The 7986-nt window shown below is 36.8% G+C and overlaps 1 protein-coding gene across 1 annotated transcript in view; it reads left to right on the forward strand.

Moving 5' to 3' along the window:
- WDPCP (WD repeat containing planar cell polarity effector) overlaps window positions 1–7986 on the forward strand; it is a 264252-nt gene that overhangs the window by 160968 nt on the left and 95298 nt on the right. The window lies entirely within an intron of this gene.

Below are 7986 nucleotides of genomic sequence, written 5' to 3' on the forward strand. Positions count from 1 at the left end.
CCCCCCCCGTGTGTGTGTGTGTGTGTGTGTGTGTGTGTGTGTGTGTATCTTTCTGTCTGTCTTTGATCAAATTAAAATAAATGAATAAATAAGTAAAAATAAATGAGTAATTATAGAAAAATAAGCAACCTAAACATCAACTAAAAGGAAAATTAAAACTATTTTGCAATATATTCAGAAAATTGAATGCTATACATTGGTTTAAATGCTAAACTGAAGTAAGATGATTATGTGAAATATCAAAAGGATATATTGAACAAAAACAAATGACAGTATAATACATTGTAATAACATTCATACAAAAATTTAAAACATACAGAATTACACTCTGTGTTCTAAAGGTTGTTCTGGATTGGTGAAGTAACAATATGCTTAAGAATAAATACCAAACTCATAATAGTTTGCCTCTGGAGAAAAAGAGAAAGGAGTGAAATCTGGCAAGCTTTAACTGTATCTGTGATATTTTATTTCTTTAAAAAAAAAATTGAAGCCAGGACCAGCAGGTGGTGTGGAGGTTAAGGTGGCTAGATTACCAACTGTGCCATTCCAGTCCTGGACCTGGTGGCTTGAAAATCATGCTGGGCGTGTGTGCTTGCATGCCCCAAATCCCTAGAGGAGAATGGAGAAGACACTGTGGCATGGCCATTCCCCCTGGGGGGGTGATTTATCACTTTCTCTATCTTGCTTCCAAATCTCTCTCTTTCTCTCCCTGTCCAGCAAGCACATGCACCCTATAGTAGAAACTAAATAAATAAATAAAAATTGAAGCACAAAGATAGTGGTTTTGACAGCCAGTTTTCATATTTGTCATATTATTCTTTCTCCTTTAATGTATGTTTTGAATGTTTCATAACAAAGAGAGAAAAATAAAGTAGAACTTTTATGTCGTGTTCCAAAGTTTCCACAAATTAAGAAGAGAAAGTATAGATTCCAGAATCAATTATAGTGATAAGCTCAGAACTTTTGGTTGGTATATAAATCTTTTAAATAACCTGGTTACCCACTAGTAAAAGTTTTTAGTTCCAGGAAATTCTGCTCTTTAAATAATTTTGTTCCTGATTTATTTGCTCGGTGACTTTTTCAAAGAGTCATAATAGATACCCTCTCTAGCCGAAAGGCGAAACATAACATCTACAGTCTCTCTCTAACTCACCAGGATTGCTTTTCTTCTTTATGTGCTTTCTTAGTGTTAAAATAACTCCTATAGCTGACATCATGTTAATGCTTTTCCTTCTCTATACTATCATTCCTTGAAGACTTTCAGATCAATCCTGTCTAGTTTTTTCAAATATGGCTTTTTTTTTTCTTTTTTAAGAATAAAAATGAATTTTTCAACTGGTTTCAGCTTTAAAACTGACTGATTTAAATTTGGCTAGAATAACTCATCTTAGGGCTGATACTACCAACTTGCTTATCTTTGAAATTGGGAAATTCCAGGACCTTTAGGACTCTTCTTTATCTTTTCTGCTTTTATCAGCTTAAATTTTTTCAATTCTTCCCATTCTTTTCCATATCACATGGTTTTCTTAAAAGAATAAATAAACAAACAAAAAAAACCATGGGCCATGGTTATCCATCTCTGTTATAACAAACCTCTCGTTCACTTCTACCACACTTATGATTTAGCTTGCACAATTTTTCTTTTTGGTGCCATCCTATTGCCTTAGAATTAAAGCAGAGATCTTTTTCTTCATCTTTTCTAACTTTAGGAGACTTTTCACAGTTTGAAAGTCTTTATTTTTTTCATGGCTTTGTTTTTATATTGTTCTTTCTATTTTCATCATTTGCCTGTTTACTATGACTTTGTTAGAACTTATTTTTTTTTTTAAGAGATTTTTGCTATAGGGCTTGTGCACTCGCCAGACAGACACAGAGAGACAGACAGAAAGCAAGAAATCACCCCGCCCAGGGGGGATGGCCATGCCGCAGTCCCTTCTCCTCCATTCTCCTCTTGGGATCTTGGGCATGCACGCACACGCACCCAGCATGAGTTTTAAGCCACCGGGTCCAGAACGCGAACCGCGGTCAACTACATGGGAGTCCAGCGACATAGCCATTACACTAACTGCTGGTCCCAGAACTTTTTATCCTATTCGTAATTACAGCCATTCCCATTTAAATTTGAATGATCAGTTCCTGGAACTTCTGACATATACGTTTAGGAATCTTTTTAGCCCGTCACAGTAGCATGTGCTGCTGAGACGTGCTCTGCAAACTGGGATCATGTGGGAAGCCCGAAATGACTTCCAAACTAACCTAAATGTTGGGCGCAGTCGGCACATACTTGTAGTCCTAATGACTCCGGAGGAGGTCTGGAGGATCCTGTGCTCAAGGCTTGTCTGGGTAACATAGTGAGACCCTATCTAAAAAAGAACTGTGCATGGTGCCCCAGCTCATAGTCCCAGCAGAGAAGATCGTAACACAACAAAACCCTTCCTTTAAAAAAAAAAAATGTAAAAAGAGGGGCCAGCAGGTAGTATAGTGGTTAAGGTGCTGGACTCCCATGTGGCCAACTGCAGATCAAGTCCCGGACCTGGCAACTTAAGACTCACACCAGGCACGTGTGCCCAAAATCCTGAGAGGAGAATTGAGAAGGGGTTGCTGTATGGCTGTTCCCTCTGGGGATGGTGATTTCTTGCTTTCTGTCTCTGTTTCTCTATCTGTCTCTAGCAAGTGCATGTGCCCTATTGAAAAAATCTCTCAAAAAAAAAAAAATCTGAAAAAGTTTTCAGATTTCAGAATTCACCAAGTCTAGAGAAGACCTGAAGATAGGATTAAGACCAAGAACTCCATGAGAGAAGGAAATTCTTTTTTTTTTTTTTTTTTTTTGGAGAAGTTTTTGCTATAGGGCGTGTGCGCTTGCCAGAAAGACAGAGACAGAGGCAGAAAATGAGAAACCACCCCCCAGGGGGATGGCCACACCGCAATCCCTTCTCCTCCATTCTCCTCTTGGGACCTTGGGCACACACGCACCCAGCATGAGTTTAAGCCACCAGGTCCAGGACTCAAACCGAGGTTGACTACACAGGAATCCAGCGACATTACCATTATGCTAATTGCTGGTCCCGAGAGAAGGAAATTCTTGATCATGAAGTTTCTGGAGGATAGCAATGAACATGGACAAGGCAGGGGTGGGGGTGGCGTGTATGCTTCAAAATAATCTTGATAGGTGACATGATGACACCAAGCACGATCCTCTTTTTGGATTCTTCTGTCTTTTGTGCTTTTCTTCAGGGCATTGTCACTTGACATTTCTCCCTTCACTACACACCACATTTTTCAGTCCTTTATCTTATCGTTTTATCTTGGCCTCGATCATCATCTGACTAGAATTTCAATCTAAGTTCATTTTGGGAGAAAAACTAGCTACATAAATATGAGAGGTGTCTTAGTATGTGTAAGTTTGGATTGTTAAAATTCTTTATTTTGTCTTAGTATTCTGCAATAGTTATTAATACATAGATCTCTTTAATGTTTTCAAATTGTTATTTGCTAACAGTATCTTAGAGTTAGAAAATATATAAACATATTTTTCTTTCATATAGTTCTTCAGTCAATAGATTGTACTTTAATAACTTTAAAGGCTACTAAAAATTCTAGCCCTTGCACATTATTCACATTATTTTGGTCTGTCACATGAGCTCATTTTTATTGATAATTATTTGTTCTTCCTTATTTTGGGAATGTAAAATATCCTATTTCAGAATTCTAAGTGAAATGTCAATTCACTTTTCCTTCCAATTAAAAGTATTTAAAATTTTTTTCTTTAGAGAGATTTTTGCTATAGGGTGCGTGCGCTCACCAGAGAGACAGAGACAGGAAGTGAGAATTTACCCCCTAGGGGGAATGGTCACACCGCAATCTATTCTCCTTCTGTCTGTCTCCTCTCAGGATCTTGGGTACACACGCATATATGCCCAGTGTGAGTTTTAAGCCACCAGGTCTGGGACTGAACAGCAGTCGACTCCGTGGGAGTCCAGTGATATAACCATTATGCCATCTGCTGGTCCCCAAAGTATTTTTAATTTTAACCCCAAAGCGCAGTAGATACCACATGGCCACGCTCAGTTCAAATCCCAGCCCTAGCAGCTTGAAAAATGTGCTGGATGAGTGTATATGCATGCCCAAAGTCCCAATGGCATGGGGAAATGGAGAAGAGTTTGTGATATGACCCATTTTGGGGTGCATTCTCTCTTGTCTTTGTGTCTGTCTCTCTCGGATAAGTGCACACACTTCTATATCACATTTAGTTGACCTCCAAGTGTTGTTTCACTGTTTGTAATTGACTTTAACTTCTACACTAAGGGTCTATGCCATGCAGTCAAATTATCTATAAACATTTCTCTGTGCATATTTACTGTTACTATGTACTCACTCTTGCTCCTTGTTTATTGTATTATAGTACATGTCACCTTTACCATGGCAGTATACAAATTTATTATTTTCATATGCTGGAGTATTTCTTTCATTCTAAAAATATTGATTATCTTTTAAAAGATCACATAATTATGAATTTAAATTTAAAATCATGAAATTAAATATGAAATTGTGTCTTATTTAAAATGTATTCAACCAGTAGTGTTTACTGAGCTACTACCATTTGCCAAGTACAGTGCTAAATATCATAAATAAATGAAATCAGTTTAATATTAACTTCTAAGCCACATCTTTCCTATGTTTAAAATTATCTTTCACATTTATAGTTTGTACTATGTAAGTATCAGCCATAAATTCTAAATAACCAAATATGGATTTTATTTAGTATCAGTGCTTTTCGTTCTTTTTATCATCTACTATCCTTGCCAAAAATTCCAGGACTTTCTCTTCAGGAACAATGATAATAGTCACTATTTAGCGAGGTCTCTGCCCCTTGTGTATTAGTTACATCACTTTTAATACTTACAGAAGTCTTGCAACATGGATAAATAAGTCTTTATCTTATAGTTCTAAGTAGTGATCTTGCCTAAGATCCTAGAGTTCTCTACTACTAAAACAAAGAGGCAGGTCCTGTTATCTTCTACTAAGCATTGTTGTTTGTGACTATTTCATAGGGTTAAGTCCAACTAAAAATTAAATTCTGAACCCAGGTATATAAAATACTTTAAGCAGACAGGTATGATGTCATGTCATTGTAAGAATCATATGAACTTTTCTTGACATATACGACTTTTAAAAGACTCCATGTAACTTCCTACTTGGGGGGGGCATCTTCAAAAAGTTCGTAGAAAATACATATTGTGAAAACTCTGTGTTTGGATTTCAATTTTGTTTTGCACCAAAGTGAACTCGTATTTTAATGACATTTTATGCAAACTTTTTATAGTCCCCTCATAGAAGAAACTTAGTTTTCCTTATCTTCTGTATAAACAGTTGCATAATTAATAATAATATTTTGTATTTATGTATTTTTTTAAGGAGAGAGTTTTTCTTTTTTGAGTTTACTAGGTTTATTTGATCATAGTTTTATGTGATACATGATCCTTCAGATTGAAAACTCAAAAACCCAAGGCGAAGTATCCATTTAAAAAAAGAATTATTAATTTAATTTATTATTTTTAATACATTCAATTGCTATGCATCATTTAGCTTATATAGAGTTTACCCAACATGAAATATACCTCAGACCAGTCCAGTTGAGAATACTATACACATCATCATCAACAGGAATAAACCATTTCTGTGTCCCACAAATGTCTTACCTCTCCATTTTTCTCCCTAATTCCCTTCCTTATACTCTTCCCCTCTCCCACTCTCCTTCCACACTGTCTCCAGTGTTCATAACTGTTTTCAATGCTTTTATGTTCTCCAATCTTTCAGTCTCTACCATAGATTGTAGATAGTTGATATATGTTAAGTGAAGACATAGTGTATTTCCTAGCCTGATTTACTTCACCCAGAAATAATTCATCCATATTCATCCATTTTCTATCAAATGCCAGTGTCTTGTTTTTGTTTTTTTTTTTTTTATGGCTGAATAGTATTCCATGGAGTATATGTGCCATATTTTTTCAATCCATTCATCTGTTCATGGACATTTGGGTTGGTTGGTTCCATGTCTTAGCAATCGTGAATAATGCCACAATTAACATAGATGTGCAAGCACTTTTATGACTGAGCATTCTCCTGTCCTTTGTGCAGATATTCAGGAGTGGAATTGCTGGATCATATGGTAGTCCCATTTGTAGATCTTTAAGGAACCTCCATATTGTTCCCCATAGTGGCTGGACTAGTCTACATTTCCATCAACAGTGTAGGAGCATTCCCCTTTCACCATATCCCTGCTAGCACTTACCATTTTTTGTTTTTTTAATCTTTGCCATTCTGGCCAGGGGTTAAGGAAAAAATTTTGTTTTGTTTTTTAGAGAGATTTTTTGCTACAGGGCATGTGCACTCGCTGGAAAGAGAGAGAGAGAGAGAAAGCAAGAAATCACCCCCTAGGGGGATGGCTACATTGCAAATCCCCTCTACTACATTCTCCTCTCGGGATTTTGGGCATGTACGTACATGCGCCCAGTATGAGTTTAAGCCTCTGTATGCGCCCAGTATGAGTTAAGCCACCAGGTCTGGGACTTGAACTGCAGTTAACTATGTGAAAGTCCAGCAAAGGTCATAACTAGTACTCCATCTTCTGGTCTCAAAGGTTTGGTTTTTATTTATTGAGTCATCAGAAAAGTCATGATGTGGGGCCGGCAGGTGACGGACGTGGTGGTTAAAGGTGCTGGACTCCCACATGGCCAACTGCAGTTCAAGTCCCAGACCTGGTGGCTTGCTTTCTCACTTTCCCCTTCTCTCTCTATCTCTCTCTGATTAAAATGGAAAATAATAATAATGATAAATAAGTTAAATAAAATAATTCTTAAAAAAATCATGGCATATTTTTACATAGACAAATACATCATGACTTTTCCAACAATCCAATAGTTCATTTTAGGGATTTTTTTTTCCCATTTCTATACAAGCATGCTCTTTGTTATCAATAAAATTCAATTAATCCATGATTAAAGCATTTTTAAAAGAAGTCAGCATATTAGAATCCCCCTTCTAAACTTCTTCAGTAATGCAAGGTAAAGTTGCCTGTGTTATTTACTTCTTGACAAAAATACCAATGGTTCAACAGAAGTATCTTTCTTTCCCTTCCCAAAGTTAACAAGATTCCATTGTCATTTGTGTAGCATATTTCCTCAGTCCATTCACCTTTTTCTTTCCCCTCTTCCTCTGTAGGTATCCCTCCAGCATTCTTAAAGTCCCCAGTGCCCTGTGGCTCCCAAAACTACCCCCAGCCCCCAACCCCATCACAAAGAGGTAAAGCTGATACTGTCATGTAAACTGATTAATTACCTGTGCCTGTAAGGCAGTATGTCCTGCAGAGACCTTAGTTTTTAGACCTTGACTTTAATGTCAAACCTGGATTTAAACTGAAATTTTATTACTTTGAGACTTTGGGACCTAGAGTAACTTATGTCATCTCTCTGACTCTCATTTTCTATATCACTATAATGTTTATTGTAAAAACTAACTTCGCAGTACTGAAAGGATTAAATAAGATAGTGTGAGAAAACTGACTAGTGGACCAGCCCTGTAATCTAGTGGTTAGGACAACTGGATCCCACAAGGTCGACTATTGTTCTAATACCAGTCCCAGCAACTTGAAAAGCAAACCGAGCACCTGTCTCGAATCCCAAAATGATGGAGAAAGGGAGAAAGGACCACACATCATTAGGGTTGGCATAACCCCTTAATCTCTCTGTCTCTCTGGTGAGCACATGTTCCTTCTAGCAATTAGAAAAATAACAACAGAAAAGGATTAGTACAGTAACCCTATTTTGTTGCTCATCACTATTATTATTATTATGGTTATTCTTTACTGAAATTTATGTATATTCAACTTTTAAAAAATAGTCAGTTCTTTATTCATCCTTTCTAACTTTTTTTTTCAGTTTTTGTGTTTTGTTTTGTTTGTATCATAGGGTGCATGCACTTGCCAGG

Source organism: Tupaia chinensis, unplaced genomic scaffold (assembly GCF_000334495.1).
Source record: "Tupaia chinensis unplaced genomic scaffold, TupChi_1.0 Scaffold000341_1, whole genome shotgun sequence".
NCBI lineage: Eukaryota > Metazoa > Chordata > Mammalia > Scandentia > Tupaiidae > Tupaia > Tupaia belangeri.